Source organism: Haliotis rubra, unplaced genomic scaffold (genome assembly GCF_003918875.1).
Source record: "Haliotis rubra isolate DU_JTF1 unplaced genomic scaffold, ASM391887v1 Scf2417, whole genome shotgun sequence".
Taxonomy (NCBI): Eukaryota; Metazoa; Mollusca; class Gastropoda; order Lepetellida; family Haliotidae; genus Haliotis; species Haliotis rubra.
The window spans coordinates 851-13178 of NW_025766467.1; the positions used below are offsets into that span (position 1 = coordinate 851).

The 12328-nt window shown below is 43.1% G+C and overlaps 1 pseudogene; it reads right to left on the minus strand.

Moving 5' to 3' along the window:
• Positions 1 to 1643: 1643 nt before the first annotated feature.
• LOC124278809 lies at positions 1644 to 10068 on the minus strand (annotated as a pseudogene).
• Between the last annotated feature and the right edge of the window lie 2260 nt (positions 10069 to 12328).

The window sequence follows — 12328 nt, forward strand, 5'->3', positions numbered from 1 at the left end:
GCACGGCTCTACTTCCCACACTATCCTCTCATCCATGCAGGGCACGGCTCTACTTCCCACACTATCCTCTCATCCATGCAGGGCACGTCTCTACCTCCCACACTATCCTCTCATCCATACAGGGCAACGGCTCTACCTCCCACACTATCCTCTCATCCATGCAGGGCCACGTCTCTACCTCCCACACTATCCTCTCATCCATACAGGGCACGTCTCTACCTAACACACTATCCTCTCATCCATGCAGGCCACAGTTCTACCTCCCACACTATCCTCTCATCCATACAGGGCACGTCTCTACCTCCCACACTATCCTCTCATCCATGCAGGGCACGTCTCTACCTCCCACACTATCCTCTCATCCATGCAGGGCACGGCTCTACCTCCCACACTCCCATCCCTCTCATCCATGCAGGGCACGGCTCTCTAACCTCCCACACTATCCTCTCATCCATGCAGGGCACGTCTCTACCTCCCACACTATCCTCTCATCCATACAGGGCACGTCTCTACCTCCCACACTATCCTCTCATCCATACAGGGCACGGCTCTACCTCCCACACTATCCTCTCATCCATACAGGGCACAGCTCTACCTCCCACACTATCCTCTCATCCATACAGGGCACAGCTCTACCTCCCACACTATCCTCTCATCCATGCAGGGAACAGCTCTACCTCCCACACTATCCTCTCATCCATATAGGGCACAGCTCTACTAGTGGTGGTCCGATTAATTGAAATAATCGGAGATGGGTCGCAGTGAGCAAACGACCAAGCAATCGATCACATTTTCTCAGTATCGAACATAAACGATTTTGGAACTACTGTTTTAGTCTTTGAAATACTTGACAATGGAACATATCTTAGAAGCTGTCAGGGCCTGAAAACGTGTTTAATTCACTTCACTATCTGAAAAGTCATGACTGAATATTTCTCTGAGACTCCAGGAAGTTTATGTTCATGATATATCAGTCATCACTTTAAAGTAGCAGGTTGCATCATGTTATACATATCTGTAATTACAACCTGGATAGGAAAATCTGAAAAATGACGCTAACCAATTTTTTTCGATGATTGTTCGTTGGTAATGAAGCAATCATCAATTGTGAGATTTCAACCAATTCCCAACACTAAGCTCTACCTCCCACACTATCCTCTCATCCATACAGGGCACAGCTCTACCTCCCACACTATCCTTTGAGGTAGTATGCGTTGTGATTGTGAGGAGGTAGTCCTTGGAAGCGTCATGAAAACGTTCGTTGTTGTTTGGCTGAGAAAGCGATAACCTTGTTTATATCTATCATGTATATGAATGTATTTGTTATTTTACAAATGCACAGGGCCAAATAAAATAGAAATACCTCGCAATACAATGTTAGTGAAAGGCCGGATCTGCTGCAAAATGTAACCCGTCTGTGTGGTCTGACGCGGACTGTGATCAGCATACATACGTCACGTCACTCGCGTACCTTAAGCAAACACATACCGGATTCATTCATTCTTTTCACTCTACATGCGGACGATTAGATATGTAATTATAAGGTGTGTATTGCTCATTATTATTTCGTGGTTAACAATCACAATTGCATAAAACCGCTGCTGGTGCAACTGCAAACGTCAACACAACACAAAGACACGTAATTCAACAAACAGTTTTATTGATTGCAGTGTTGGAGAACGGCAACTGCCGGTCTCACATACCAAAGTACTAGTACTTGGTGCAATAACCCATTTCCTGGCACTGTTCAACATGTATAACCTCTTACTTAATAGTGTAGGATGTATGGGGAGTGAGGAACATTTACAATGCCGGCATTCTTTGTGACACAGATACAGTGGCTCTCACTGCATGCTTGAGACATCCTCCTCCTCCTCCAGTAGTGGTGACACGTCGCTCTGCCTGCCTCAGTCACATAGGCAGCCATGTCCTCACACGCACATGATATAATAGCGAGAACAGTGATACGTGTTTCACACGGGAAAGCATGTCCAACAGTCCTTTGCTAACCATACCAGACACTGTATCACAGCTGAGAGCAACAAAAACAATTCCAAGTGAAAATATAGCATCCTGATCGCACCATCCCAAGTCGAATGTTAGTATCACAGTCAAACATGGATTTATAGATTGAATGGATACACTGAATGACACTCGCACAAGAGGAATTACCTTCCAGGTATATCTTGCAGACTCAGTATATCACAAAACATTCAAACGTTCATGTAATCAATAATGTCTATAGTTGTATATCCTTCTAGCCCGGACCCTCCGTTATCTCATGTTGTTAGCATCTTCCTCTTCGTGTCTACAGTTACTGAATTAACACAGCACAAAATATGTTATTCCAAAAATAACGGTTTCATATAACGGTGAATATTTTCCTGGAGCAAGAAATGAGATTCTAGTTTTCCATTCACCTTCTCCTACCCCACATACACATGTTGGGTGAAAAGCCATGACCACAACACTATGTGTGGCAAATCATGGATGCTTGCACTAAGGGTCACTACACTGAGTCGTGTCGCCTCAGTGAAACATTCTGCAAGGAGTTACCGGAAATATGAAAAGAAGAAATATACTGTACAGAAATTAAGCAACAATGCTCTCCAGCTCACCTCATCAGAACAGTCAGTGAACTGACAGTTCAACGTTGTTTTGATACAGACATAATGTTTAGTTAAAGAAAAACTGGTGCAAAAGATCCATACCCACAGCAGATAATTTGATGTAACATGGTGGCAGGCTAGAGAGCGGTGTGGTGTAAAGGTTGAACCACGGTAATAGTTCATAATGCTGTAAACAATGAAGACTATGCCATACCAAGGAGGATCAACAAAAGCTCACATGACCGTCGGTCTGGTGAGGTGAAAGATATAAAACATCGGTGATACATCACACATAGTGATAGCTGCAATGTGCTGAGTGAGTTATTTATAAATAGTAACAAACTGGTACTTGTACACACTCGGCTGAACGTAATTCTTGACGCATCTTCAACAATGATAACGTGAACATAGATAACTATAATAGCGTTAACGGTAAATACCTATATACTCTGGTTCCTAGAGGCCGCGATTATTTACAGGCAAAGGATGAATTCACGAGATCCTGATTTAACAATAATACAAGCAACAAAAAAACATACATGGAAACAAAAGGGGTTTCTCCATTAATGAGACAAAGATTAGTTGTTCAACAACAAACATACCAATAAGACTAATATTATGCAAGAGTCAACACCATGATATAAATGTCAATAGATGCTGTGATATTGCACAGGATGGGGTTGAGGACGGGATGTCGCAGGATGCCGGGTCCGCCATCAACAACTCGTCAAGCAGATTCAACAAGAGAAGATAACAAGAAGAAAACCCTCAATACAAAGAGTACTAAGGAAACAGCAGAAACAACAAACTGTCTTAATACGAACTTGTTCGATTTCACAGCACAGTTAAATACAACGATATGTATACCTTATTATTCTGGCTTTAACGACAAGATTTATCATAGTGTACTCGAATTCGTTTCATAGCACAACAGTATGGCTAAGTATGAAACCTACTTACTGCCAAGTACTTCACCCAAGTATAACCGGTCAGGAACCCTTGTATAGTCTCCGACCAGCACTGTCAATCGTCAGCTACAATAGTTTGTCATAACTCATTACCACACCGTGTACTAGCTGGTTATATTGTGGCATAGATCCCAACACAACAGTAAGTGAGGTATGATGGTTGGTCACCGGCCCAGTCCCCTACTTGGGTTACTAAAACGGTTTTAGTCCCATTAGGAACTGGTCTTATTTCCGATAGATAACACCGATGGTGTTCTGTAATGCTATGTATGCAATATTAGTATCGCTATGTTTAAATTGTTGCTTGCTGACAATACAACATGAACACTTATCGTTAAGGTTTCAAATGTTTTTTCAATAAACATGTGTTTCTATTTCCTAATGGGATTCCACTGTTAGATCAGTATGGACAGGTCTATCCTGTATTAAGTAAACAGGTCCCTAGTCAAGGTATTTCAAGCATCCAGTTTTCAGCATCAAACCATACTGTGGGCATATTGGGACTGGGGTCAGAGGTCACGGTACTAGCGGATTTAATAGCTTTTCAAACCCAACAAAGTTTTCAGTCACACCCTTACACTACAGCAACTTTAAGAACCTGACTTATAATTAACCGCCTTGGATTGAAAACAACGGTTCACGTATCAGTTGTTTAAATACACAGATTAACGGCGACTGAATACATGAAGAATTACGTAGAGAATGAAATGGTGGGCACTGCTGTGACTCTCCTCCAAACAGGACGAACAGCACCAAACAATTTGGGAAGCACGGCAGGGGAGGTAACTGCTATACATCCCTGGCAAGTGTAGAAGGATCTTAACAAGGTCACACATAACCCAAATGCAGGTATGCCCCCAACCTTCAAAGAACATTTCTTTCCCTATCCGCGAGCATATTTTTCAGTTTTCCATCCAATACGCCGATTACCACCAAAAAAAAAACACACACGCTCACACGCACACGCACGTACGCGCGCACACACACACATGAATATATAAAGCGGTGGGAGTATTTCACGTGTTCACATGCTCCTGTGATATGCGAAAGTTGTCCAGGAAAGCAGAGCGGTTACAAGGAATATTGTCTGTCATTAGTACACATCTGCACATTAAAGGGGTTAGGGCTATCAGTCACGCCATGCAGTCACCACGGACCTGCTTACTGCAAGGGCGGCCTCTGTTGTCAACAGGAGGGGACCTGCAGATGAACAGATGACTCAGGCCTCGGGTCTGGCTCAACACCCGCTCTGAAACGTAAGTCATAACAATCTTGGCATGGCGTCACAGCATGTACGTATCAACTTTCCACTATTTCTGTACGATCATGAAACCGCATTGTATGTGTGCATGACCTGTTCTGAAACATGGTAATGAACAGCTGTTTCCCAGCGAAGAAACCAACCCGTCACGTCTACTTTGACGCCATCAAAACACCATCCCTACCACGACAACACCGACTTGCCGCCACGATTGCCTCTCCGCCACAAGGAATACCCTGAATTTGTTTCACCACTGCTATATCATGAAAATAGTGTAGCCTTTCAGTATTGGTATACATGTGTATCATGATAACTGTACCCTTTCATCACTTGTTTATCATGATAAAAACTTCTCAACCCATTCCGTAAGGCAAGGGTTAGTTGTCGGAAATCATTTGGAATCAGAACATTCAAACACCTCATGTTCGCATGAAACTATCGAACTACAACACATCAAGTCCACGAAACCAAAGCCTTGTGAGGCTGTAGCCAATATATACACAAATATAATGATTTCTGGCAAGACACTGCAATTTTTATCTGTCACGATTGTCTTTGTAGACAAGGCAGACATTACGAAAACAACTGCCAATGTCCACGAGCCGCCTCGTGTACAGTAACACGGCCAAACTGTATGCCCTTAAACCTCCTTCTCATTGACGCACACCTCTGGCAAGTCGGCATTAATAGAACATTAAATATATATAATGTTGCTTTTTCAAGCGACATTTCAGTAAAGCTAAATGGTGGCTCTACTTTGCACCTCCGATGATTGCCTCCGGAGAGAAGACGTGGACAATCACCAAGGCACTGTCACTCACAAGAAATGAGTTCAAAGAAAGCGTGGCAGCTGTAAGGTGAAGTGAAATGGGACCGTTCAAGATCAGTGCACTTCCCTTGTGACGTGCATTGTGGCCGCCTGTACTAGTATGGAGTAATGCCGGTGGTTTTATAGTGTTAAGTCACTAAGATAACATGCCCCAGTATAGCACGGCTACCCAACTCGGTATACTGCCTCTGAACTGATCAGTCTCCTTCTTCTATCTGCTTAATTCCGATGAACTATCTGGGAAACACAAATACCAAATGTTACCTTGTCCGAATACGAGGCGACCAGGCGGCCACCTACCTCCCGATCTTTCCATTCAACAGAACACTGTCTACATAATTGTTTCTCATTGAGACAGAACACTTTCTACATAATTGTTTCTCACTGAGACAGAACACTGTCTACATAATTGTTTCTCACTGAGACAGAACACTGTGTACATAATTGTTTCTCACTGAGACAGAACATGAAGTCAACCTTGTGGAACGTTCATACATTCCACCGTGCTGTCACATACACCAAATATAAAGGGTTATAATAAGACAGGAATACGGCACTTTGTGTTCACAGGTTAAGAATAACCCTAATATTTGCCGATTCACGGTGACTAAGGGAAGCGGGGATACACCTGTTGCATTAGTATTGCAACTAGTTATAACAGTGCTTCTGCCGCAGTCTTCTTACAACCACTGCCACGTTAGAGTGGGTTTTATGCCCCTTATAGCAATATCCCAGCAATATCACTGCGGGGGGCACCAAAAATTGGCTTCACACATAGTACCCATGTGGGGAATCGACCCGTGCCTTCGGTGTGACGAGCGAACGCTTTAACCACTTGGCTACCCCACCGCCCCACTGTCACGTTAGAACTACATATGCAAGTATGAACATTTACCGTCATTCAGCGTATCTTCCCTTCATTATCCCATATGAGTGGGATGTGCTTATGGAAACAAGTAAAGTTCTTGGTTTCATAAAAATATAAATGAACTTTTTCTGGATGGAATCCACATGTACTATCGACAGGTTAGGGCATCACAATTGTTGCCGATGTATTGCCATGGACAAGTGATACACATCGATAAAAGTTAATCGAATTAAATATGGAAGAAACTAAAGTGAGTCAAAATTGAGGACCATCATTAAAATTATACACTTTGTTATAAAATACTTCAAGTATCCCAAAATAAAATAGTCCATGTTTTGTAAGTCTAAAAAACTTACATTCTACATCACACTGTACTTTCAAAAATATGGTTCGATAAACTTTACTTGGTCACCTACGAAATGCTTAGTAGCTCCCTTTAATTATATATAACAACTTAATGACGTTAGTTCGGGGCAGTAGTTAAATGAGTGAGTGTGTTTAGTTTTACGCCGCACTCAGCAATATTCCAGCTTTTTGGCAGCGGTCTCTAAATAATCGAGTCTGGACCAGACAATCCAGGGATCAACAGCATAAACATCGATCTACGCAATTGGGATACGATGACATGTGTCAACCCAGTCAGCAAGCCTGACCACCCGAATCCGTTAGTCGCCTCTTACGACAAGCATGGGTTACTGAAGATCAGTTCTAACCCGGACCTTCAGGGGTTCAATAGTTAAATGTACACCAAACTGGCGTCATGGATTATTGGAAAAAGTAGACAAATCACACTTATTACGATATAGTCACCAAATTTCCTAATCATGATAAACATCCAATCATAATAATTGGAACAACTTGGACAATACTTCCACCATTTTCTCCTTATGGTCACAGGACCATTTCTTTTGGAAATCATTTTGGTTTCCATGGCAAACATATACAAAAGCTATTATCTGGATTGATATACAATGCCTGATGATACTGTTTACAACTGGTGGCTAGCTAGTGAGTGCTGTGGCAACTTGTTTTTAATTTCAACTTTGCACATAGTCCTTGATTTGTATTGCCAGTGACGGCCTTCCCAATAGCTGGAACACCTGGTGTCCTTTCATGAAGGTGTCTCGAGAGGCAGTCCCTTACAATAAACCTTGCATGGTACATTCAGCTGTACCGCTCGTACTCTGGCGTCCAGTACAAAACGTGCGCCTATTTATAGCAGCGGCGGCGGCATGTACTTCGCAGCGTACCAGTCTACCTTCTGTTGGCAGGGCATGCACTGTGTAGCTCATGCAGACAGGTGTATAACAGTAGCTATAGTAACACTTGACAGACCCTCGCATTTTACATCCTCTATAAAGCTAGGATTCCGTAATGGGTAAAAAGAAACCACCAGAGACTGACGTGATTTAACCCTTGAGGTGGGGTAGGAGCACTCGACACAAGCTATTACATCATGCTATTACTGTACGACACGCCCTGTGCAGTTACAAGGCCTACCATGTCTACACAGGAACTGCAGCACACAGTGGATACAGACAAGGATAACCTATATGGACACTGTTCAGGCGATGTCTAGTCACAGGTGGACTGGTACTGGTATATTATCGAGCGGTCAGCACTTCAATATGCCAATAGTGTACATGACAAGTGTATTACTGATCGGCTGAAACAGCAAGTTATCTGTGGAACAGGTAGCGGCATTACCCCGCCCTCTTGACAGGCTCTTACATGACATTGTTCATCAGTTAGATACATGGCCAACCCACTGTCTGTAATACAGTATATACATAACAGCAGGGGCAAATACACATATACAAGACTGGAGGTATTACTCATTAGAGGATGTTGTTACATGTATTTACTAATGTGTACCCTTAAGCAAACGATCAAACTATCTTACAATAATATGCAAGTGGATATTCTACACTGTTACCTAGCAGTGAGAGAGAAATGTGATAAACATCAAACATCTTTACCACATGAAAATATTCCATATCAGGAAACTCAACAGAACATACCAAATACAGATACACCCATACATATTATATATTTGTATATTATGTAACATAAACAGCATATGAATCTATTCATCCTCTACCTTAACGGTCATAACGGTACCAAATCAGATCATCTCACATGTCACAATAGGAAATTACATTCTTATATTAGAGCGTTTGATCAATGTCTACACTTATAACCAACATGGTCAACGATGTGAGAAGCATATATACCAGCTCAACACATTCTGTCAATTATCACTTACAAAAAGTGCATCCAAGAATTCTCTGCCTCTGTTGGGACGGTCTTTGCAAAACACTCAAATACATAGTTCCTTCCCTCATTGTTGTCCCAGAATACGGTACAGCTGGCAGCATAGGACACGGCGAACTCTAACCTGGATCCCACGTCGAAATTGGCTGGCGCCACAATACTGAAGGAGAACCTATCTGTGGGTCCGTCGCATGAGTTCTGCACATAAGACGCAGCTATGTCGTGGAAGGTGGCCCAGTTGTTAGTGCTGTAACGCACACGCACCATTTTGTTGAAGGAAATGTTCGCAACTCGAATCACCCCTGTAATTGTCATCCCTGTAATGACGGCATTCTCCAAACTAACCTTTTGAGCAAGAACCTTCTTCATGAAGTTTTCTGACGCCCCTGGTTGGGAAAAGCAGGCAGTGAGAAACCTGCTCCCCATTCCACGTCTGTCCTCCTCAAGTCCGACCCGCAGGTCCGCCAGGGCAGACGCGGGCACTGGGCGCGGTGTCTACGTTGACAATGTTCCTCACACATTCTAGATCCAACCCCATGGCGTCCGCAAAACGGACAACTTTCTTTCTGCTCGGTGTACCGGGGGGAGTTTTGTTAGTCTTGAGAGAAGATGACTTCCTTAACTCACTACGCGAAAAGTTAAATTCCTTATCTTCATACACGGGACTTTTAGAAGATACAAACTTCAGGAAAGCTTCCTCGGTTGTTGTTTCCAGAAATGGTCGATCGTTTATCTTTATTTTGAGTTCAGGTTTAGCAATAAAATCTGAGTTAGCAATTGTTTTTACAGCTTCCTCGAGTCGCTCTTTATGACCTTCCTGTGTATCTCTCAAGGTCAGAGCCATCGGGACTGTAAACAGAGTCACCAGAATGATCGTCGATCTCGTGCCCACCATTTATAGCACTCGCAAAATGTTCCAACTCATCATCGATTACATTCACGAAAATACCTTCTTCACTGGGAGTATCCGAGCCCACCGTCTCTGTTAATGAGGCTTGCCTCTCAGTCACTGGTTTCTCCTCCGGGTCCACTGACGACCCATAGTCCTGCATCTCCTGCTTGCTCGCGGCTCCCCCCTCCTCGGCCATCGCTTCCAACAGATGCATGCACTCACTGCACTCAATGCAGTCTCTTAGGCGTTCTCGAGGGTTCTGCACGAATGCCGAACTGACACTATATTCGTCCAAACTGCTATCCCGCACATAGGAAAGATTACGCGGAAGAAAGACAGTCATGTCATCCTCGCTGTCACAATGCATTGTGACTACTGTATGAAAGAGTAAGAAAATACATGTTTCTTATATCAGCTTCCATTCAAGAACGAAATCAAATGAAACATCACCACAAACCTGACACCGCTAGTGATTTCATAATCCTCAGTTTTGCTACTGTCACTGAGCCAGCTGACTGACAGTCTCAAGGTCACTCGACTCGCACGAGGGTTTGTTGATACACACGGCCGCGGCTCGCTGTGGCGGTCATGTTCCCTCTAAGACTGTACAGCCGTTCACTGTGGCTCCCCCACTGTATACTGTATCACACTGTGACCCTCCAACAATGAAGGGTACATACTTCCTTCACAAAGTCACTGAAGGTTATTCGACTGAGTTTACGGCCGTGAATACATCACTAAGGTTAAGTGACGTCACAGACCCTGACCTCCTGTAGGTCAATAGGGCAAAGGGTACCAGATGTAAACATTGCCACGTGGATTTCAGTCTCAGCTGATGACTCAATATAATCGCTGTGTTCGGTGGCGAATTTCCCTTGAGACACTGTGATATGTTTTGTTCGATGAAAACACTAAGTATAAGTAAATGTTGTGGTAAGATGACAGCGTACCCGAAACGATCATATAAATATCAGCAGAAACCATGTAATAATGATAATCCTATTATATAGGGTCTCTGAAAGCTGGAGCTAGAAACGCGGCCTGACTACAGCTAGGCATGTTTCATGTGATAATACAACATTTGTAATAACAAACACACATACATACCCCCTGTTTCACACAGAGCGATGTTACATCAATCACTATCGATTTCAACCCAGCCAGCTGTACGGCAGGCTCAATAAGACAAGGTGAAACAACGGTTCTCTCACGGTAACATTCTCAGAACCGTTCACGTCGAAGTAAAGTTTGAGTCGGGTCTTTTGTTGTCTGCTTTGGTGTAATTTTCAGCAACGGTCACTGCACTTGAACACAGTTCACATGTTTTGACATTAATTTACTAATGTACATTGCCGTGAAGAAAACTTGAATTCATCATCTCTGTGTTATTCATTGTGACAGAGACCCCAACGTCCACCTTGTAATAAAGATATAATGTCAATCAATGTTTGTTTTTGTTGGAATGTTTTTCGTTTTAATATTTATATTTTGGTATTTATTTCATTCTATTTAAGGGGTCAGCAATATTGTACATGAAAATATTAAAATACTAATGCTTAAAAATTATGGGAAGTGAGTGTTGTGTGTGACGATGGGGAGGAGGGGTGGGGGTGGTGGTGTCATTGATTTTGTACACATGTAAGTGGGAGTGGTCTCTTACTTTGTACATACATTTTAGTGAGGGAGGGGTGTCATTCACATTGTACATGCTTCTCAATAAAAATCATCACACACACACACGCACACCACAAAACCCATAAATTATGAACGGTCCCTTATGCAGTGATCGACCGCCTCCGTGGTGTAGTGGTTAGAGCGTCCGCCCGGAGAGCGGAAGGGCGCGGGTTCGATCCCCGACCGCGTCATACCAAAAAGACGTTAAAATATGGTACTTGTTGGTCCCTGCCTGGCGCTCGGAATTAATAGGGAAAAAACAAGGACTGGTCGACTCGGAGTCAGTATAGTGTGTCTGGGTGGGGTATTCATGCTTCACTGCGGCATGGTATCTCAGTGGGCTAGCACTATAAAACCAGCTTAAGTCTGGGCTAGTACAAGAAGCCGCAAATACACATACACACGCATGCATGTCGTCATATGAGCGAAATATTCTCAAGCACGACGTTAAACCCAATTCCACCACCACCTATGCAGTGATCGAAACAATGGCCTGCTCGCCTGCCCGAGGCTGGCAATTTTCCTGTGGGGCTGCCTGAAAAGAATCTCCACCAGCCCGATTGTCTAGCTGATAGTTTTAAATACCTCCCTTTTGCAAGCTGCGTATGTATAACACGCGAGAAGATATATTTGAGGCGGGTATCGCTTTAAACTTTCGCTATTAAATGTTTTCAGAAAATATATCATTTCATGATGTAAACCGATAAGTGGATTTACAAGTTTAACAGGCTCTTTTCAAATTTATTTTGTCCCTGGACTATCTCGGTATGCTGAGGTGAGATTGTATGAAGTCTGCGAGACATGAGTTAACTTCTTTTCATCTACTGACATGATTGTAAAACTGGGTCGTTAATGGGCATACATGTATTGTGAATGACAGTTTGATACAGCATAAACCACATATCTTTTTATATGGTCTCTGGTTACAGATATCATTGCTTTGTGAAACAATG